Raw genomic sequence first — 23,232 nt, 5'->3', positions numbered from 1 at the left:
ACAGAAATTTCTATACAACAAAAAGTTACCCGAGCTCCATGTGCAACAGCATCACTAGGTCCTAAGGACAAGGATCCAGGCAAGGCAAAGACCACTATCATGGACCTGCTCCAGGACACCCACCAGACATCCCTCTCGAAGAGGCCTTTTGTGTCCAGCTCCTGAGATTCCACTGTAAATGCTGTCACCTGGACATATAAGGGGGGTTGCAAAAAAACAAAACAAAACAGAATTCCCGTTTGGAGGGCAGGACCCTTGTAGGACAGACTTTCCCTAAAGTATTCTAGGAACCCATCAGCATCAGTGTGCCAGCTAGCATTGTTAGGAAGGGTTGGGTTAGGTTTCAGTGCTTTTCTAAAAAAATATATTTTTGAAGATTCTTTCAACGTATTTTCCTGTTTTATGATGGGTGATTTATGAGCACACCTGCCCACACTACACTGCGTGTTCAACAGTTTTTGACCAAAAACAGGATGACCTCTGTGCCCCACCCTCCCTATTCACCCTATCTCACCCCGAGTGACTTTTTTTGTTTCCCCAGATGATAAAAGTCTTCAAAGATGTGGAAGAGGTAAAACAAAAAACAGAGAAGGACTAAAAGGCAGCAAAACTGACAAGTTCAAAAACTGTTGCAAGCAGTGGAAAAAGTGTCCTGATAGGTGTATTGCATCAAACGAAGAGAACTTTGAAGGTGAGTGAAGTTTAAAAATGTAATACACAGTTTTTATACATAAATTCTGATTTTCTAGGGGGTCCCCCTCATACATTTACAAAATCTTAGTGTTTCTCTCAAAGAAGACGCAGCCTCTGTCTCCCTAGAGCAACTCACCCCGCGTCTGCCACACACAGACTAAGCAACAAGGAGGCCAACCTGCCTGGTGGTGGACTCTACTGCTGTCTGGGCCTCTTTCTGTGGAAATATAGTCACCTCAGACAGGGCGTGGAGCCCGCAGAGGGTACCCAATGGCTGAAGGACAAGGGTGGGGATAGCAAGGGGCTCACTCGCCTAAGGCTGGGGCATTACTGGGACTCTCGCTTTCCACTCAATAAGAACAAGACAAAAGCCGGGCTCGGTGGCTCAGCCTGTAATTCCGCGCTTTTGGGAGGCTGAGGTGAGCAGATTGCCCGAGCCCGCAGGTTCGAGACCCGCCTGGGCAGGCAAGACCTCATCTCTACAATAAATCAAAAAATCAGCCGGGCGTCGTAGCGCATACCTGTAATTCCGGCTACTTGGAAGGCTGAGGTGGAAGGATCGCCGGAGCCCAGCAGGTTGAGGCTGCGGTGGCCGGGAGCAGCCACTGCACTCCAATCTCCACTGCACTCCAATCTGGGCGACAGAGTGAGACTCCAACTCAAAAAAAAAAAAAGAACAAGACACAGGACTTCAAATACCACAGGGTGCTTGTGAGATCCTGACCCAGCACAGTGCTCGGAATGTCAAGATAAAGGTGGTCCAGAACTATCTCACATGAGTATCTCCTGACTGGCAGGTGAGGAACTGGAGACCTGGACAGGAAATGGTGGTCCAGAGATGAAGGGGAGCCAAGTACCAGCTAGTTCAATGCCAGCACAGGAGCACTCTGGATGTGAGACTCCTGGGCATCTGTCACCTGTTGTTGAATCAGTGTGTGGTATTCCCCAACAGAAACACCCAGAAAAGGGCCACGAAGCATTTATATTTGTTGAGTTAATAAATAAAGTTAAACTGTGTTTAGGGAATTTGGTGGTATTATGAAACAGCTAAAGATCCCAATACATTGTTAGTGTTCTAAACCCAGATGAGGAATTACTAAGTCTAGTCTCCAACAGAAAAATTAAGTAGTGTTAAGCAAGGGTGCTATTTTTAGCCCAAGAAAGCCAGACATAGTGGCATGCACATTGCTCAGCAGGCTGTGTGCCACCCTGCACAACCTGGAGCAGGGAGGGCCTCAGACTATCTGTGGCCCAGGTCTCAAAGATCCCAGAGAGACTGCAGTAACTTTACAGTGCTTAAGAACTGGTAACAGGCTGGGCTCGGTGGCTCAGCCTGTAATCCCGCGCCTTGGGAGGCTGAGATGAGTGGAATGCCTGAGCCCGCAGGTTCGAGACCCACCTGGGCAACTTGGCGAGACCTCATCTCTACAATAAACCAAAAAATTAGCCGGTGTGGCAGCGCGCGCCTGTAGTTCCAGCTACTTGGAAGGCTGAGGCAGAAGGATCGCCGGAGCCCAGCAGGTCGAAGCTGCAGTGGCCACTCCAGTCTGGGTGACAGAGTGAGACTCCAACTCAAAAAAAAAAAAAAAAAAAAGAACTGGTAACAGCCAGGCTCAGTTGCTCAGCCTGTAATCCCAGCGCTTCGGGAGGCCCAGGTGAGTGGATTGCCTGAGCCCACAGGTTCAAGACCCGCCTGGGCAACTTGGCAAGACCTCATCTCTACAATAAATCAAAAATTAGCCGGGCGTGGTAGCGTGTGCCTGTAGTTCCAGCTACTTGGAAGGTTGAGGCGGAAGGATTGCCAGCACCCAGCAGGTCGAGGCTGCGGTGGCCAGGAGCGGCCACTGCACTCCAGCCTGGGCGACAGAGTGAGACTCCAACTCAAAAAAGAAAAAAAAAAAAAAGAAAGAAAGAACTGGTAACAAACTCCATGCTCTATGAGAGATGGTTCCAAGCCAGGTGTGTACAGTGTTTCTCCCAGAAGGTTACATCATCTTTGAACACTGTCCTGCTGTCGCAGTCCAGGAAGCTCTGAACATAGGGGCAAGAGTACCATGACACAGCAAGTACCCATGCGGGAATTCCCCTCTTCAAGGCAGTTCAGAGTGGCCAGCACTGAGTTCAGAGGTCAGCAGCTGACTGTGTTTATTGTTTGTATCTCCATAAGAGAAGACCAGAGAGACATGTAAACATGATCCAAGAGGCTCTTCTTAGGTGAGTGGATAAAGTAGGGAGGCTCCGCCCAGACAGTGGGGTGTGATTCAGCCCTAAAAAGAAATGCACGGTGAGGGCAGGAAAAGATACCAGGAACCTCACACATATTGCTAACGGAAAGACACTCCGAGAAGGCTGCAGGAGTCCGAGTTCAGGACACTGGGGAAAAGGTAGAATTGAAAACAGCAGAATGGTCAGCCAATGCCTAGCCGAGGAGGGGAGGGATGCGCAAGTGGAGCACACAGGGTCTAGGCAGGAAAACTCCACTGCAATGGGGGATCCAGGTCAGGACACATCTGTCCACATCCATAGGAGGTCCAGCTTAAGAGTGGACCCTGATGTTAAGGCTCTGGGTGACAATAACGTGTCAAGGTGGGTTCATGGGCTATCACACATGCCCCACTCTGGTGGAAGCCTGTATACTTCAGGCTCAGTTGTGCTGTGAACCTAAACTGTTATAAAAAATACAGTCTACCTTTTTTTAAGTGCTGCTCCTGTCAGAAAGACAAAATGTACAGTAAGAGACAGGCTTGGATTCACAAAGCTCACAGTACTGGGTCAGTTCACAGAGAGAACTGGGGCCAGTTCACTAGGCTCCAGGGAACAGAACACGTGATTTACTAAAAAATTTTTTTTGGTAGAGGTCTCGCTATGTTGTTGCCCAGGCTGGTCTAGAATTCCTGGGCTCGAGCAATCCTCAAGCAGTCCTCCTGCCTCGGCCTCCCATGTGCTGGGATTACAGACATGAGCCACTGCTCCAGCCTAAACTCACTTTTAGATAATGGGAAATTAATACCAAGTTTTAGAATATGGGGCAACCTCTTCCAGGTCCCCTCCCACTGTGGGAGCTTTTCTGTCTTAATAAATCCTACTTTCTTAAAAAAAAAAACCGAATATAAAACCTTATAAACAGTGTGATCCTTATTTTGTACAAAGTATATATTCAAAATTTTAAGTGTAGATGTTTGATTTTAGGTGGCAGGACTGCATGATTCTGCTTTCTTCTCTGTACTTAGCTTTACTTACTAGTGTTAGGAGTTGAAATGAGTTCTCTAAAAACGGTATGCTGAAGTCCTAACCTCCAACAACATAAAGTACGACTTCATTTGGAAAAGGGTCTTTGCAGATTATCCAGCTGAGAACATAGGGTAGGCCCTAGCCCAGTGCAACTGGTTTCTTTATAACAAGGGGCACAGAGACACGCACACAGGGAGAACACCCTGTGAAGAGGAAGGCAGAGATGGGGTGATGCACCTGTAAACCAAGAACACCACAAGCTGTACAAAACTGCCAGCAGCTGGAGAGAGGCCTAGACCAGACTCCCCCTCAGGCCCAGGAAGGAACTAACCCTGCGCCCCCACCCAGGTCTGGACTTAAGGTCTCTGGGCTGAGAGAACTCCTGCCACTGGAGGCATGGTGGCCCCACCAAACAAATTCACTTGGTTTTTTTTCAAAGTTCATGAGCTGCTTTAATAATGGGAAAACCTTAATTTTTCTACAAGGTACTAAATCTGCATAAGGCTTTGAGGAAAGATAAGACTTCCACAGTTCCCCGTAGAAAATAGTCCTTTCAACAAAGGAAGGCAAAGGCACAGCTAATTATGTCTGAACTAAGTTACACCAGTTCTTTGTGGATAGAATGGAGGTTATCTCAGATCAAATAATTTACAGTTAACCATGACCTCTTAACCTTAGCAAGCCACAATCATGTACCTGAGATTGAGTGCGTCTTTAAACGTTTTCACTGTCTTCATGGAAAGTTATGAAGGTAAAAATAGAGAACTCATTCTTGACCCTAGTTCTATTTCCTACCAAATTCTATTACTGCCCCAGACTCACTGCATCCCAAACCTTCCAATAACACCCAAATACTTTTGTTTGTTTTTTGACTGCCCCGTGTTCCCCCCACCCATCCACTCCCCCCACCCCACCCGCCAAATAGTTATTTTTGATTGGTTTTAAATTGACAACAATCTGGAACCAAGAGATGTGGTCACTGTGAAGGCATCAAGCACTAGCACAACTGAAACAAGTCCTGACAGTGGAAAGTGGAGGGAAGGCACTGACCAGACACAGGGAGAAGGTGTTGGCCTCCAGCAGCTCCTGAGAAGGTAGCACATCTGGAAGTGGAGAAGGAGGCATATGCTCCCAGAGACACGGCCGACCCCAGCTCCTGACAAAGTACAGTGCCATCACCTCCCAGCTGCAGCTGCCCTGCAGCTTGAGTCAGGCTCTGCAGCAAGCCCTACAACCACAGCCCAGGCCTCCATAACTGGTCCCTAACTGGGCACGGCTCTGAGGTACCCGCCACTGGCAATGGCACTTGGACAGTGCTGCCGGTGTGGGAGCTGGAAGAGAACTCTTGCATGACTGTGCACAGAGACACATCAGCAACCACACAATGGGACATGTTCTTCACAGCTCCAGGTAAAATACGTCAAAAACATTTTTCACTGCTGGTGGGCCTCACATTCCTGGGCCTGGTGTGCTCACACTCTAAGAGCACTGATAGGAAATATCTGCCCCGTGCTCACTCTGACCAGCACAGAGGAGTTCTAAACAGCCACTGTGTGGTCTTCCTGGCTGGCCTCCCCATGGCTCGATGAGAACAGAGAAGCCTATCTGTCCCTGTCATATCTGAAAATACATGCTGGCTGGTCACACCTCCTGAAGGAGCTGGCCGCTGTGGGGTCCCGCAGAGCTCATGTAGGTGGCAACAGAGGAGGGAGAAGCTGGGAAACCACAGACTTATCAGCAAGCAGAGGCCCACAAACCTGTGGAGGCAACCCCAGGAAATCTATAGATCAAGTGCCTGGACACAAGCTCAGCCAGGATTAGGTGATGACAGTAGATTAAAAAGAGAAGTACAAGCTGGGCATGGGGGGCTCACGCCTGTCATCCCAGCATTTTGGGAGGTCAAGACAAGAGGATTGCCTGAGCCCAGGGACTCAAGACCAGTCTGCGCAACTTGGCAAGACCTCATCTCTACAAATCAAAAACTTAGCTGGCTGTGGTGGCACGCACCTGTGGTTCTAGCTACTTGGAAGGCTGAGGCGGAAGGATCACCTGAGCCCAGCAGATTGAGGCTGCGGTGGCCATGAATGTGCCACTGCACTCCAGCCCAGGCTGAGACTACAACTCAAAACAGAGAAGTGGACAACCCCTTCAGGTCGGCCTCCCACTGTGGAAGATTTTCTGTCCTCTCAATAAATCCTGTTTAAAAAAAAAAAAAAAAAAGATAAAGAAGTACTCACCAAAACTGATAACATCTCCAGATGACTTACATAAAAGCCCTGTTGCCTCCCTGGGAAGGGGTTTCAACCCCCATCTTTAGCCAGGCATGGTGGCACACACCTGTAGTCTCAGCTACTCAGGAATCAGAGGTGAGAGGATTACTTAAGCCCAGGATTCAAGACTGCAGTGAGCTAAGGTCAAGCACGGTAGCTCATTCCTGTAATCCCAGCACCTTGGGAGGCCAAAGCAGGAGGATTGCTTAAGGTCAGGAGTTCAAGACCAGCCTGGTCAATATAATGAGACCAGATCTCAATTTTTAAAAATTTAAGAAAATAAAATTTTAAAAACCACAGCTTTATGTCATGGGCCACAGAAAGTAGCAAAATTATAAGACCAACATAGGGCACAAGAATGTGAGAGACTCAAAACATGGCAAATTTATGACTAAAACCCCAAACTATGAAGAGCTCTCGGGTAAACAGAAGTGTACTGCGGGCCAGGCACAAGTGACGGCTGCGCCCTGCCCCTGCGCAGACTTGCTGAAGAACAGGAGTCTTCTTAGTTTCAACAGACAGGAACAGGCATGGCCCAGGCGGCATAGTCGGGCAGCCCAGGCAGGGTGCCAGTAATCCCAAGGCGGCACAGGAGCCAGAGGGCAGCCGAGGCAGGGCTGTTGAGGTGCCCTGCGCCACCTACTCCTACTCAGCAGAGTCTATGAGAATACCAGGATCTGCGTAACAGAGTCTCTGAGAATACTAGGATCTGCAAGTGGAACAGTGGGACGGCAGCCAAACTTTTAGAAGCAATGGACATGAAAAAAATCCCCTTCACTGAAAACACTTAAAATGTAGAAACATACTTATGCCTCCCATGTAAAATTTTCCTCTGCTTTTAAAGAATTAACAGTCACAGAGTATTATTTTATTATTCTGGTGTCCTTCAGAAAACAGGGCATCAGTTCAAGGATCTGGGTGAAGGAAGAGAAGGAAGGTTGCATGAACACTGCCGTCAGTTGATACAGTTGCCAGCACCATCAGGTTGAGGCCCAGGCAGGAGGGGACACCATGCACTCACAGTTCTGGACACCGAGGGTGAGAAACTCTCAACATCAGACATGCTGGTCTGAAGCCAGAAGCGAAGCCTGAGGCACAGGAGGTGCTGGCAGGTCCAGCTGGCCGTGAGTTCAACACCACCCCTCACAGAGCTGCTCCCATTAGGAAGGGCACCATGGATTCAAATATGGCTTTGATTTTCAAAGTGCTACAGTAAGAAGAAGCCGCCGTGTCAATTACACTGTTGACTTTGGGTTGACTCTTCTTTAGAGTGGGTAATGTGAACACATTGGCAAATGTAGTAGCCACAGACCACCATAAATGCAGTTTGTTGTTTTAAATAAAACTGAAATCAGACTTCCAAAAAGAAACCTCTCATGTTTTTCCTCTCCACATGCCACTGGGGCCATGGTCCAGGCCACAGCCAGCAACCCACTGACTCTCATGGTACAGCCTCCCATACAACTCACCCGGCAAGGGAGACACAGAAGGAAGCCACAGGACCGTTCTCCTTCTGAATTGCTCCATGGCTATTTCTAAATGAGGTTCAGATCAGTTTTATCCCCCAGAATCTGTGATCTCCAATAACCCATCACTAACTTAAAATAGATGCTTACTTAGGCAATGAAGGGAAGAGAAAGCGCTGCCTAACACAGGGATGCATTTTGAGAAATGCACTAGCAGTTTCACCTCATAGCTGAGCATCCACACCCCAGGTAGAATCGCCTACTGCACATGTAGGCTCTATGGGGCAGTCCTTGCACTGGGTTCCATGCTTATGCAGCCCGTGGCTGTGCTCAACACTGCAGGTACCTGTGACCCAGCGGCAAGTGTATGTGTCTCCAAGCCCGCCTAAGCGCATTTGCGTGATGTGCTGCATGACACCTTCCAGTGCACATCTGCAAAACAGTTATCTACAGGAGCCCCTCTCACGCAGGTGACGCTCTCCTCAGGCATCCTGAGTGCACTGCAGTGATGTATCAGGGACCACACCAGCATGCCCTCGGACTGTCCAGGAAGGAGCTCCCACACACCCCAGGCTCAGCCTCAGATGCTTCTCGTTCTCCCAGAGGATGCACCACAGTGAGCCCCAGCTACCTCCAGAACCTTGGCCAGAAAATCACCAAGGTTCCTGAGTCTGGTTATGCCTTTGTTTTCTGTTTCTCAAATACCAAAGCCTAGCGGCGGGTTTAGAGCTGTGGGCATGAAGGCCTCCATAACTTCCCTTCATAGTGACGCACTTGCACATGGTCTCCAGGGCAGACATCTCAAACCAACGAGGCTGACCAAAGCCTAGGCCCTCCCATAACACACACAGGCGTGGACACCACAGAACCTCACCCACACTCCGGGAGCAACTGCAAACACCACACATATGCCAGGACTTGGGGTCAGTTCAGAGGAGAAGCAGTGTCACAGACCAAGAGGCCACAAGGGCCAAGGGGCTTGCCATGAAGAAGACAAGTGTACCTGGCCCATGCCTGCAGTCCAGGGGGACAGAAAACTGACAAGAACAGCACAGGGCAGGAGGTTAGTCGCAGAGCTCATCAGAACTCAGGCTCCAGCATCAGCCCAGACGAAGAAGCAAGGACAGACTTCTCTAAAGACAGGCCCACACGTCTCCCTTAGCTAAGGAGCCATCCCGGCAAGGTGACCCACAGCAAAGAACAAAGTCAAGATCCAGGGCAGCGGTGCCATCAAGACACAGATGCCCTCCAAGAGGCAGCAGCAAGGACGGTCATGAAAGGGGGACAGAGAAGAGGCAGAAGTGGGAACAAACCGGTGACATTCAGAACATGCAGGTGGAGAACCCCACCTCAGAGGCAGCCCTGAGAGAGTTGACACTGTGGAAAGAACTAAAAAGAGTGGACAGAAAAGACCAAAGCATTCATCTAAAGAACTTGAAGCTGGGCACAGTATTTTACACCTACAATCCCAACACTATGGGAGTCTGAGGTGAGAGGATTGCTTGGGGCCAGGAGCTCGAGATCAGCCTGGGCAACATAATGAAACCTCTCTCTACAAAAAAAATAAAAATTAAAAAGAAAATTCCTGGACATGGTGATGCATCCCAGATCTTTGGGAGGCTGAAGCAGGAGGATCAACTGAGCCAGGATGTCGAGGCTGCAGTGAGCCATGATCATGCCATGGCATTCCAGCCTGGATGATACCATGAGACCTGTCTCAAAAAAAGAAAAAAAAACTTGAAAAGAAGAAAGAGCAAGAGTAAAAACAACTTTCAGAAACGGAAAAGACTAACAGAGGATATGGTCAGAGGTTTAAAGAGACCGATGGAGAATGAAATCAGGAGGCCCCAGCGAGGTTGAACAGCCCTTTCCAGGGAGTGTTTCCTGCTAGCCACAGTGGGAACAGCACCCCATCGCCAGTGCTAGCGTAAGGCTGCTGAGTGACAGACACACAGAGAGCTCAGAAGTCACCTCCTCGGCCCACACAGTAGCACTCAGTCTTCCATTAACTGACCAGCAACGAGGTGGAGACTATACACCTGCAGCACTGTGGGAAGCCACAGAGTCCATGCCTGCTCACGGCCAAGCACCCCGACAGCAGGGAGCCACTGCACGAGTGACATGGAGAGGGCAGAGACTGAGACAGCACTAAGCACCGCCACTAGCCCTGTGATGGCCACCCTATTCTGCACGTCCTGGGTGCACACAGACATCCAGTCAACAAGCACCCCAGAAACCTCACAGCAGAGGCTCCCTAGAATTTCCTTCCAGCCACCCAGGTTCTCCTGGCAGCACGTCCCCTCAGGACAAGGACAGAATTTATGGAAGCAGATACATGGCACTGCACAGCACTTCCACGCAGACTTTTCAGCCGTAGGCTGCCACAGACCAGGACACGGGAGCCTGAGGCTAGCAAAGCCGCCAAGTCTGAGTGGACAGAAAAGGCCAGCATCTGCGCCCTGTTCCCAGCGAGAAGGAAGAGAACAACAGGTACACAGGATTCTAGAAGATGGCCTTGCCTTGGCACTGAGAGCAGGTGGTCAGTGGCCAACCCCAATGTCCTTTATTCTCTCTCCAGGCCTCCACACTGGCCCTGTCACACTTAAGGCACTTCACATCTGCCTATTAAAACCCTTATGGGCACAGACAGATGAGAACAGGCCACTGTGGCCCACACCCAGGCCCTGGAGATGAGCAGGCATGCCCAGCACAGAGCCACAGTCCATGCTCCAAGGAAGGCCCAGAGCCAGGTTACTTAGAAGGCCGAGTCCAGAGTTCCAGAAGGATCTCTTGAGCCCAGAGTTCCAGGCCAGCCTGGGTCCAGGTCTGCCTAAGGCTAGACAAGCCACGCACAGTCCTTCACTCTACTCACCCATCATCTGCACCTGCCCCAGAGTGAAACACCGCTACCACCGCCGCCACGCCTGGAGTTCACAGGGCAAACAAGGAAGGGCCCCCAAGATTCAAACACTCACTCCGTCAGTTATCAGCTGTGAGATCTTGGATACCCGACTGATTCAACATTGTTTGAGGTCGGAATCTTATAATAAAAATGTGGGAAACACTATCTATTTTCTTAGAATTTGTAGGGGGAAAAGTGAATACAAGTAAAGGTACCTGGCTGAGTATGTTAGGCCTCAGGAGTTACTGGAAGTAAATAGGCTGTTCCAGAGCAGGATTTCTCCCAGGCTGGCAGGAGCAGCTAGGAAAGGGAAGGGCAAGGCAGAGGCCTCAGCCAGACTGGGAAAGGCCCCATGAAATGCAGATGGGGAAGACACTTGGAGGGGTCCAGGGCCCAGACAGGCCAGCCAGTACCCTGGGGCTGGGCACCCTAAAGGGCACAGCTTCCACACAGAGAAGAGGGAGTGTTTAAAAGTGAGACCGTTAGTTGGAAACGTGAGAGGCGCTCATGCATCTAGCTTTTCCCCAGCTCTCCCACCCCCGCCTGCCTGCTTACAAGCCTTGTCTCGACTCATCCTCCCACCACCACAGAACTCAGACCAAGTCCTGGAGTAGACCAATCACCAGGCTCCAAGAAAGCTCAAACCCCACAGGCTGCAGTACCCCAAGGCACCAAAAGAACTGTTTTTAAGATCCACCTACAAACAGGGGACCTGCAGCCAGTTTCCTGGTGGGTCACCCTCTGCACAAACCTTTCTGTCCACTGAAGCACAAATGCATATGGGATAGGAGGAGGAGCAAGATAAACAACTTCCCAAAAGAACAGGAAAGGCAGGACCCAGTGGCTCACGCCTGTAACTCCAGCACTTTGGGAGGCCAAGGCAGGAGGAACACTTGAGGACAGGAGTTTGACACCAGGCTGGACAACAGAGCAAGATCCCATCTCTACAAAAAAATAGAAAAATTAGGCAGGTATGGTGGTACACACCTGTAGTCCCAGTTAGGCAGGAAGTTGAGACAGGAGAACTGCTTGAGCCCAGGTGTTCGAGTCTGTGGGGAACCTAGATCATGCCACATGTGTGTGAGCATGTGTGTTTCTCCACAAAGTCCTACATACCGGGGTACCCGTAAGCAGGGCCTGGCAGTTCCCACTGCCCAAGTCAACATGTTCCGGCCACCTGGCCTCCAGTGTGGTTTCCTGGAGCAGCCTGGAGAGACGGACAGCAAGGGCAGGAGGCCTCAGGCCATGGGAGAGCTTAGGGCCCATGCTGGCGGTCCACAGGGTCCTCCCCAACTCGCTGTCACCTACCTCCTGGGCTCCCACACGTGCTGGCACTGCCTGCGGCCCAGGGGACCCTTTCATTCGACTTCCCTTTCAATCTCAAGTCCCTGTGCCAGGTCACACACGCTCTGGGGAAACCACAACGGTGCCTGAGAGAGGAGACAGCAGATCCGGCTAGACCAGACCCCACCCCTTGTATTCTGGGGAGTTGATACTTCAAACCTTGCCACTCCTCCCTGTGTGACCCACACAGATCCCGAGTCTCTTTCCCCACTGGGCTACACATACTCAAGATTCCCATTCCAGTCAGGCAAGAAGAGCTGGACACCCTGCAGGCCCCCCTACATGCTCTCCTGGCATTTCCCCAAACCCTCCCCCAACCCAGCACACCAGGCCTTCATTCTCCTCTCCCCACCTTCCATGTCCTCCCACCAAATCCAAGCAAATCATACATGGAACTTCTTTTAGCAAACGACACTTTTTATGGTGAGCAGAGCCTTTATTCCATTTGTTACAGGAACACAATCACATTCAACAAGAACAAACAAGAGGGTAAAATGATACTTGATTTTTTTACACCAGTGACGTTCCTCTCAGTTTAACAGAGCTTTCTGAGCATCTATTCAGTGCCAGATCCAGGCAAACTCTTTTCAGCCTCAAATATAAAAACATGGAGGAAAAAAATCCCTTAAGCCAGCCTTAAGAATTGATGGTATTAAAATACAAAACAAACACTGGCCCCATGAGGATCACCGTAGTTAACAATGGAAAATAACAACAATATTAGAACTAACCAACGAATACCTACAAATATCACACAGACAATTCTCAGGTTCCAAGCAGGACCTCCCTGGTCTCCCACATCAGTGGCGGTCACAGCAACCAGAGGCCCATTTCAGCTAAAAACATCCAGCCAGGAAAAGCAGAACACCGACAGCCTGCCGCAGGCTACTGTGGTGATGTGGGCTGGAAGGCTCCCTTTGCTCTGACCCTCAAACCCTTAGTCAGGGCAGCAGGATTCTCCTGTGGAATGAGAAGACCTGAGTACTGCCGGTCAACAAGAGCCGTAGCAGGGAGGGCCCAGCTTCTGGGGAAATGGTCACAATTACCAATTTTATATTAACAAATCTAATTTACATGAAATCTCATATTCTCTAAAGTTATTTGTAGTTTAAGGGAGTGTAGCCCCAGAAAATTCCTCAGAACCCTAAAAAAAAGTTTATTATACTAAAAACTTTGGTTACTTACATTGGCATAATTAGTTATGCATATTTCTTTGATAGTGAAGCAAAGTATGCTTTGTTATCTATTCCTAAATCCTAACAAAAACTTTTTCTTGACAAATGGAAGTGAAGCAGCATTAAGACCCACCAGTTCCTGACAACCTGCAAACCCAGTCCTCCGGCTGTGTCCACAGGCCCCAGGAACCACTGATACATCTTCCACAACCCACATGAGTGCATGACAAGGACCAGCACCAGCAGGCCTCAGGCCCCTGGGGATTCAGAGTTCAGGGAGAAACTGCACTCCCACCTCTCCATGGGCCAGAGGACCTGCTCTCAACCCCAGATGGCGGAGACCACTCCTGCCCCTCCCAACCTCCACCCTTGTGGGGTAGGACACCTAGGGCAGGACAGGCAGAGAGGATTGGTTCCTTGCTAAGGAGACTCTCAGGGATGCAGGGTTGCGCAAGGGGAGCACAGGTCTCCACAGTAAGCACAGCCCGCTCACAGACTGCAGATTAAGGGACACCAAGACACACCATGAGCACCACTCTTCTGCACACCTTGCAAGTTGACATCTCAGCAGTCAAAAGCGGATTCCTTTTTTCTATTTTAAAAGGAGGTGTTCAATTAAAAATGTAAAATGTTAAGTCTAAGTCTCTTTTCATACAAACAGCACTGCCTCTATTATCATAATATACCACTTTCAAATACCAAAATGTTTTTGGAAACATACTTCAAAAGTCCCATTTCACAGTAAGCGTGAAAAGAACACCACACGCTCCTCAGCTGGAGGCAACTCTGGGCACACCCACCCTGCCCGCCACAGGCTCACAGTGCCCAGGCCCACACCAACCTGGCACCTCCCTGAAAGTCCTGGGCCTCTGCTTTGTCAAAAAAGTTGGCAGCTTACACTAGAGTTTTATGCTAGAGAAAGGTAAAAAACACAAGTTCTAATAGTTTTAAAGCTGATATTTTCACATAGCTTTATTTCCATACTATGTTAATTAATCTCTAAAGAATCTTTAAGACAGGTATTATCATGATCACTTTAGGGTAGAGAACTAAAGAAATGTGCCCAGGGTCACAGAGCCAGCACCAGTTAGCCTGGCAAACACAGACAGTGCTGGACCCCATGTCATAGCCACACTAGGCCACATCTCAGGACAAGCCACCCAGAATCCATCCAAACCAGGAGCCTAAAAAATGTCCAGATAGGAAAAAAGAATACAGCAGCATACACGGAAGAAAAGGTGATCTGAAACCTGATCTAAACTGCTCGTATTTCACTTTGTGATAAAAATGAAACAAAAAAAATGAATACTATAAACAGGAATAAAAAATGATTAGATAACCTAGAAAATTATCCTATCTTTTATTTATTTATTTGTTTTGTTTTTTGAGTTGGAGTCTCACTCTGACGCCCAGGTTGGAGTGCAGTGGCATGCTTCCGGCCACCGCAACCTCAACCTGCTGGGCTCAGGCGATCCTTCCGCTACAGCTTTCCAAGTAGCCGGAACTACAGGCATGCACTATCACAGCCGGCTAATTTTTTATTTATTGTAGAGACGAAGTCTTGCCAAATTGCTCAGGTCGGTCTCAAGCCCGTGGGCTCAGGCAATTCACCTGCCTCAGCCTCCCAAAGTGCTGGGATTACAAGCTGAGCCACCGAGCCTGGCCATTCTATCTTTTAAACCCCTGTATTGTAAAGCCAGAAAAGGTCATAGAGGACGGACCTCAGTGAGTACCTCCGGGAGGTCCAGGCCTGCCACCCATGCAGGCCATCACTCCCCCAGTTACCCGCTATGGCCCTTTCGTGGCTCAGGCGTACCTCCCTGTGGGCAGCACTGCAGGTGCACCTCCCCAGTGGTAGGCAGACCTCATGCTAAGGGTTTTCATCTTCATTCAGCCCAAATATCACAGACAAAACAACAATTAAGTCAATACTGAGTATTTACAGTTCACAAGAGTGACACATGGCATTCAACACCTTGAATTATGACTGTGGTATTGAAAAGGCCAATACTTACTATGTAATCAAACCTAAGTATCAGCCTATCTGTTGACCTCAGTCCATGAGAGCACCAGACCCATCAGGCCAACCTAGACTCTGCCAGCCAGGAGTCGCTGAATTGGTGTTTCCCTTTAAGTCAGTACATCTTCAATGGCAGAGTGCTCACGAATGAGTTAGCTTTCCACACCAAGATAAGCAACACTGTGCTCCTTCTTGTGATTCATCAAAGTCAGCACCATGCTTCCCACATGAGGCACAGCTCGCCCTCCAGGGCTTGGGGTGGCTCTCCCTGTTGCTGCCCCCGCTTTCTCCTGTGGACCTGGCCCCTCTGAGGCACACTCTGCTTACAACACTTTCAAATCCTGAAGAAAAACTCACCTCACCACAAACACACCTGGTGCCCATGCTGGCTCCTGTCCAACCACTGACCCTCCAGCAGCTGAAGACAAGTCCCGGCTTGCTGTGGAGGACAGCTCTGAGTCCCTTTCCATCAGACCTCATCCCTATTCCCAAGGAAGTACTGCACTCAAGGGAAGGAGACCAACAGTGACATTTCAAAGTGACCTGATCTAGTGGTGACCGAGATACAGGATAGGTACACCAAATTAAGAAAACTCAACAAGGAAGCAGCAAGAAAGGTTTCTTTCATGTTTGCCAGGAGTAGCAACACAAAACAGGTAATATATCTGGGGACTGTTTGCTTTAACACACTAGTATCCAGCCAAGGGAAGAACTTTCCTCCCATCTGTCATCAACTCACATATGAGAGTAAATGACCTCTGCCAGTCTCACTGTCTCTCACGAGAGGACTCATCTGTCCTATAGCAACATGAACCAGTCACGACCTAAGGCCAGAATCTTTGCAGAGACAGCTGCCCCTCCTCTCCAAAAATATGCTGCTCATCACAGGAGACAAGCAATCAGGACAAACTCGCAAAGGATCCCATTGCTTATCTGCCAACCCCACATGCTGATCTCAAGTTTCCAGGAATACCACAATGCAACAGCAGCTTGGAGCCCAGCAGCAGAGGAGACTCAGAGAAAAACATCATCAGGCCTCTGCGGCTTCCTCCCCTAGACAGTCAGAACAATTCTCAGCTACAAAAGCCACTTTCTGTATAAGTTGTTAATGCAACATGCAGAGAGCACAGATCCAATATGGCAACCACAAGCTCAGCAGTTCCCAGTCTACTGAAGATACAAATACTTAGAAATTGAGAAGTGAGCCTCTTATACAGGTTAGGCTACCATAACCTATTTAATTTTTTGGCAGAATTACTCTTGCTGTGATACCAAGGATGCTTTTAATTGACTCAAGAGAGCTCACTGCTACCACTCTATAAACACCCTAAGTGAAACAAAAGTCTAATTTTTTCGATAAAACTCTATCAACAAGCATAGGAAAGCAATGTGGAGACATATGCATTATTTTGATAATCGTTTTTACAAACCAGTGAATATAACACAAATTTATAAGGCAGAAAGCGGTATTTACCGAGTCCATAGCTGAAAGTCAGTTTCGGCGAGGACTGTATATTAAATCCAACAGAGGTATGTCCCAGAGCAGGGCTGTGTATATTCTGAAACAAGAGAGGAAAATTAGCCATGTAAATATAAATTTCAGCTTTAGTTCTTCCCACAGTTTTATTCTCTCGCCATCTGGACCAAAACATTTCCTCTACCTCCTTCCTTCGAGTCACAGAACCCACTGCCCAACTCCTGCTCCCCTTGACAAGAAGAAATGTTAAGATGGGACTGGCTGGTTTGGGGCTATAAAAGAAGCACACCCAGAAAAAGGCTCATAACGGGTGTTCTGCTTTAGGGTTATCTCATGTCTCCCACAAAGGGCTGATGGCAGGCCACGTGTGGCTGTCCACAACCAGGCTGGGCCACGTCTCCTGGAGACAGGGCCTCAGGACTAGGCTCTCTCCTGAGGAGGGGCTTTCATGGCCTTTCCACACATAGGTTTAGCTGGAGCCTGGCAGAGATCTCATAATACAATTACAAGGTGCAATGCCAACCAGAAAGGGCGCTCAGAATTCGCAATAATGCTGGTAAAGCAGAATTCACAACAGAGCTGGGTTGGAGGACACAGAAAGTTGGTTTTCAGATTTGTACCATAACAACCACAGCAACTCACATGAAACACCCACCAGAGCCCTCCAGAACACCAGCAGAGCCCACAGGCTCAGTGCCCGAGCCCCCTCTGTACTTCCCAGCTGACTGCACAGGGAAAACGGAAGGCCAGGGGCACACCAGTTAACCACTCAGTCATTCTGTGACTAACTGAAGTCATCTATTTCCATAATTCATAACCAGGAACTTAATTAAAGGCACAGAGACAATTAAAAACGTATTTTTCATCCATCAAATATTTTTACATCAAAATGCAACAATTTCAACAACGTGAATGTAAATCCAAAGTCTAATATTAAAAAAAGAGCAAAGACAGTACATACAATCTTGCAAAATCACTATAAAACCAGGTTTCAGAGGGCTCTCAAACTTCTTACACATAAGAAATCAAATAAATCAAGTAACTACTTGCCATATAAATACAAGAACATTCCCAATAAGGTGACTTTTTAAAAAGACTAATTTTAAATTTAAGAAGCATGTCTAGTTTTAAACGATAGAAAAGGTGCAGGAAAAGAGTGAGATGGTTTTCATTTCCACTGAGCATCTTAAGAAGGAAAGATTATACTGCAGTACCACAAAATAAAAAATTTTTAAAAACTGAGCAAGACTGTATAATCTCCCCGGAGAGCTTTGGGATCGTCAGGAATAAAACAAACCAATATAAATGGGGAAAAAAACAACCATCCACGCCCATTTACCACAATCCCATCCAGACATCAGGCTCTCCTCCAACTCCAAACACATCCAACGTGCAGAATCAGTAAGAGAAACACACAGTCGGGACAGCCAAGGCTCCCAGGACAGAGGATTGACTGGAGCAGGGCTCCCACACTCCGCACCTCACATCCAAGAGAGCCAAGCAGTTTCTCGATTCACATGAACAACTTGCGTACCTCAAAGAAGGAGGGAGGCTTTTTTTATCCTTATGCTCCCAGGCAAGATTATTCAAAGCTGCCATGAACCTCAAGGACTATTCAATACAAATGTGAATGAGCAATTTCCAATCGCCACACAGCCTGGTTCTCATGAAAAACATCAGGTATGTCAGGAAGCTTTCAGCAGAACAATTTAGAGTGTGGGGCCAGGTATGGTGGCTCAAGCCTGTAATCCCAGCACTTTGGGAGGCCAGAGTGGGAGAATCACTTGAGCCCAGGAATTTGAGACCAGCCTGGGCAACATAGCGAGACTGTATTTCTATAAAAAAAAATTTTTGTCTAATTATCCAGGCAGGTGGCACACACCTATAGTCTCAGCTACTTAGGAGGTTGAGGTGGGAGGATCCCTTGAGCCCAGGAGGTTGAGGTCTCAGTGAGCAGTGAATACACTGCTGTGCTCCAGTCTAGGCAACAGAGTCAACACCAGGAACATGACAAATAGCAACATTGACTGTTAGCACTGGGAAGGAGACAGGGTTTTTTAATTTTATTTTATTTTATTATTTTATTTTATTTTGGAGTCTCACTCTGTCGCCCAGGCTGGAATGCAGTGGCATGATCACGGTCATCACAGCCTCAACCTGCTGGGCTCAGGCAATCCTTCTGCCTCAGCCTTCCAAGTAACTGGAACTACAGGTATGTGTCACCACGCCTGGCTAATTTTATGATTTCTTGTAGAGATGACATCTCGCCAAGTTTCCCAGGCTGGTTTTGAGCCTGTGGGCTTAGGCAATCCTCTCACCTTGGCCTCCCAAAGTGCTGGGATTATAGACGTGAGCCACCACACCTGGCCCAGTGCACCTTTCATCCAATGATTCTCAAACCCAGTGCCACTGACATTTGGGGCCAGACCCTGTACACACAGCAGGGTTGAGCAATGTCATCTCCTGGATGCCAGCAGGATCCTTCACTACGTGACAACCAAAAATGTCTGCAGCAATATTCCAAGTACCCTGAAGGGCAAAACAGCCTGGTGAGTACTACTGCTTTAATCCAACTGCTGTTTCATAGGAAGAAACTGGGCCTCAATAGGGAAAGGCAGATAAAGGCAAGTATTCTGCTGTCTAGAGTCATTCAGGGTATTAAAAGCAAGGGGAAAACAAGTCAGGTCTTCTAAACCCTGGTAAGGATCTTCTCATTCTAACAAAGAAAAATACCCTAGCAGCAGACTCCATTACTTCCAAAAGACAATAGAAACCAAGAACCTCTAAAATATTTGGAATAAACATTGAAGAAATATTCTAAGATATGAAAAAGACTTCATTTAGCACACATGATCACATTAAAACCACCACCAGGCCAGGCTTGGTGGCTCAGCCTGTAATCACAGCACTTTGGGAGGCCGAGGTAAGTGGACTGCCTGAGCCCCTGGGTTCGAGACCTGCCTGGGCAGCTTAGCGAGACCTCATCTCTACAATAAATCAAAAATCAGTCAGGCATGGTAGCGCGCGCCTGTAGTTTCAGCTACTCGGAAGGCTGAGGTGGAAGGATCGCCGGAGCCCAGCAGGTTGAGGCTGCGGTGGCTGGGAGCGGCTACTGCACTCCAGTCTGGGTGACAGAGTGAGACTCCAACTCAAAAAAAAACCAAAAAAACAAAAAAACACCACCACCACCGCCACCACAATAAACAAGCTATGTTGTCAAAAAGAAACATGCCAGGCTGCCCTTTTTGCTGTCTGCACACAGGTACAGCAGTGACTGTATCCACAGATCAGGAGTGCACATGTCTATGGAGACTGATGAGACACAGACCATGGAGCCCAAAAGTCAACATGTGATGAAGGCACTGGGGAATCAGGAAGGGGATGACCATCTGCTCATGTCTGGGGATGGCCGTCATCATGTGTGCGCAGCCTACAAGGAGAGGTTCCCACTTAAGGGATGGGCACTAAGGCCATGATGATAGCCCCAGGTGCTGATGAAGCTTGCTATACAATCTGTGCAAGAGAAGTCAGGGAACATCTTTAACATGACCAGTCTCTGAATGGGCATCTCTGAATGGTGGAGCATTGCAAGATGTTACATTTATCTTTCTGCTCCATCATATCTCACCAACTCTTTTCATTAGTGACATATCACATTAGGAATAGAGGGAAAAATGTTTTTCAAATGCCACTGAGTACAAAGTTATAGTTATATAGGAAGAATAAATTCTAGGCCAGGTGCGGTGGTTCATTCCTATAGTCCCAGCACTTTGGGAGGCTGAGGCAAGAGGGTCATTTGAGGCCAGGAGTTTGAGCCCAGCCTGGACAAATAGCAAGATTGTGCCCTATAGACAATTTTAAAAATTAGCTGGGCAAGGTGTCTTGCATCTGTAGTCCCAACTACTCAGGAGGTTAAGGCAGGAAGATTGCTTGAGCACAGGAGGTCGAGACTGCAGTGAGCTATGATAGTGCCACCACAGTCCAGACTGGTCAACTACAGCAAGGCCTCAACTCAATTAAAAAAAAAAAAAACTTAGGCTGGGCATGGTGGTGCACACCAGTAGCCCTAGCTACTCCCGAGACTGAGGCAGAAGGATCCCCCTGAGTCCAAGAGATTAAGGCTGTGATAGCCCATAATCATGCCACTGCATTCCAGCTTGGGCGAAAGAGTGAAACCCCAACCAGAAAAAAATTTAAAAAACTTTCTTTAATAAAAATACTGTTTAAAAACCATGTCTTTATATTATAGGGCACAGAAAGTAGCAAGACTGTAAGACTAACATAAGGCAAAAAAAGGGGGGGAGTGGTTGAGCATGGTGTTCTATTAAGCAGAGTAACTACAGCTAGTAGTAAGGTATAGAATATTTCAGAACAGTGAGAAAAAGTACACTCGAGTGCCATCCCCACGCAGACACTATGAGTGTCTGAGATGACCATGCTAGCAGTCCTGGTCTGATCAGCATACCACATGAACACGTACTGAACACCACACTAGACCCATCACCACGAATAACTGTTATGTGTCAGTTATAAATAAAATTATTCATTTGACTTATTTTAGACAGGATCTCGCTCTAGGCTGAAGTGCAGTGGCACTGGCATAGCTCACTGCAGCCTTGAACTCCCCTGGGCTCAAGCAATCCTTCTTCAGTCTCCCCAGTAGCTGGGACTCCAGGGGAATGCCACCACATGCAGATAGAGACAGGGTCTCACTATGTTGCCCAGGCTAGTCTTCAACTCCTGGCCTCTAGCAGTCCTCCTTTGTCTCTCAAAGCACTGGGAATACAGACATAAGCCACCATGCCCCACCCCAAAATGTTTTAATGACAAGTAACAATGTGGTATTCAAACTAACCCAACCTCATCTTGCTTCTGCCTAAGAATCTCCATTATACCCTCCACTTGGAAGGCTGAGGCGGAAGGATCGCCAAAGCCCAGCAGGTTGAGGCTGCAGTGGCCAGAAGCGGCCACTGCACTCCAGTCTGGGTGACAGAGTGAGACCCCGACTCAAAAAAAAAAAAAGAATCTCCATTATAAAATCAGCTTTTGAAAGGAGAAAATCTTTGCTGCATGACGAGAGCGTTGCTTTATTCCATGCTCTCTATGAAAAGTCACTAACCTGGGAGGCCAAGGTGAGAGAAAAGCCTAAGCCCACGGGTTCAAGAATAGCTGGGCAATTTGGCGAGACCTCATCTGTACAATAAAAATCAAAAACAAAATTAGCCAGGTGTGGTAGTGTGTGCCTGTAGTTCCTGCTACTTGGAAGGCTGAGGCAGAAGAATCATCTGAGCCCAGCAAGTCAACACTGGGGTGGCCGTGAGCATGCCACTGCACTCCAGCCTGGGCGACAGAGACTCCAACTCAAAAAAAAAAAAAATCCACAAACACAAGCACTGTCGCTGACACAAAATCATAACCTTGGAAGGAGCCTGGGTAGACCTGATTATTATTTCTGGAAAAGAATAAAAGTCTAAGATCATTAATGTTTTCATCACAGTCTTCCTTTTCTCCCCGAATAGATCCCCCAATTTTAGGAGACTTTTACTTATACATTTACTAATATTTAATTCACTGCCACTTATCTATTAATCAGAGACCTATAACTGCTAATCACAGTTTCCGATCAGCATAAGATTAGCAATTTCTTTTTTATCCATACTGATATAACTACAATCAAGAGTAAAGAAGCCACGGCGCCTGTGGTTGGTCCACACACAGCTCTTTTAACTGAATGAGTTCACTCTAGTCTTTAAAGCAGTAGCACTGTTCGAACCCCTCATCTCCCTTCCAGTCACCTTTCCAATGCCCTAAATGCTCAGAAATCCAAATCAGTCCCAGGGACTTGAAACACTGGTAGCCAGAGAAGCACTTCCTCAACCAGACTTGTGCAGAACAACCCTCACTAGTGTGAGCTGGGTGGACTGGGTAAGTCACACGACACCAGTGACTGGTGACAGGGGCCCTGGGTAAGCCATGCTACACCAGCAACTGATGACAGCGGCCCTGCAGGGCAGGCACTCCAGACACTGGCTGGGAAACAGCACCATTAACCTGGACTGAGGATGGCAGTCACACCCAAACAGCCCCAGAGCCAGGTCTCTCCCTCACTTTTTCTCTACTTGCCACAGAAATGCTGTGAGCAAGGAACACAAAGCTGGGTCTTATACAGAGCCCTAACACAGGGCAAAAAAAGGCTTTCCTGATAAATCTATACTTTTCAGTAAATTCAAATATACACACAGAGATGGGATAAGACACGTGATTCCAGTTAACCTGGAAGCAAAGGTGATGCCTGCTATTCTTCAGTGGAACCCAACACCCAAGCAACAAAACACTCTGTGCCTGGTCTGACGAGGTTGAACCCTGGAGACCACCAACACTGTGGGTCAACACGGCCCCATCACCTCCACTAGGATGCTCATAGCATCCTACTCCCTACTGATCAGTACCCAAAACTGCAATCAGCCCTGACGCCCTGCCCCATGCAGGTGGATGAGCACACTGCAGTCTACCCATACCACAGAGCACTGCCCAGCAAGAAGGGGAGCGGACCCCCGATGCAGGCAACAACCTGGGGGGATCGCAATGGAATTGTGCTGAGCAGAAAAGGCCAAGTCCCAAAGGCTGCACATCTATGATCCATCTATGACATTC

At 48.2% G+C, this 23,232-nt stretch overlaps 1 protein-coding gene across 3 annotated transcripts in view; it reads right to left on the bottom strand.

Annotated features, from left to right (window-relative positions):
• Positions 1-16,661, bottom strand: part of ANKRD11 (ankyrin repeat domain 11) — a 150,337-nt gene extending 133,676 nt beyond the window's left edge. For all 3 annotated transcript variants that reach the window (XR_002482223.1, XM_008062804.1, XM_021714877.1), the window contains exon 1: positions 16,576-16,661. The gene's annotated coding sequence lies outside the window, so the exon portion shown is untranslated. The remainder of the gene's footprint in view (positions 1-16,575) is intronic.
• Positions 16,662-23,232: the final 6,571 nt, after the last annotated feature.

Source organism: Carlito syrichta, unplaced genomic scaffold, assembly GCF_000164805.1.
Source record: "Carlito syrichta isolate Samal-C Ts95f unplaced genomic scaffold, Tarsius_syrichta-2.0.1 Scaffold305835, whole genome shotgun sequence".
In the NCBI taxonomy this organism is placed as follows: Eukaryota; Metazoa; Chordata; class Mammalia; order Primates; family Tarsiidae; genus Carlito; species Carlito syrichta.
This window is presented reverse-complemented; position numbering and strand designations above follow the sequence as displayed.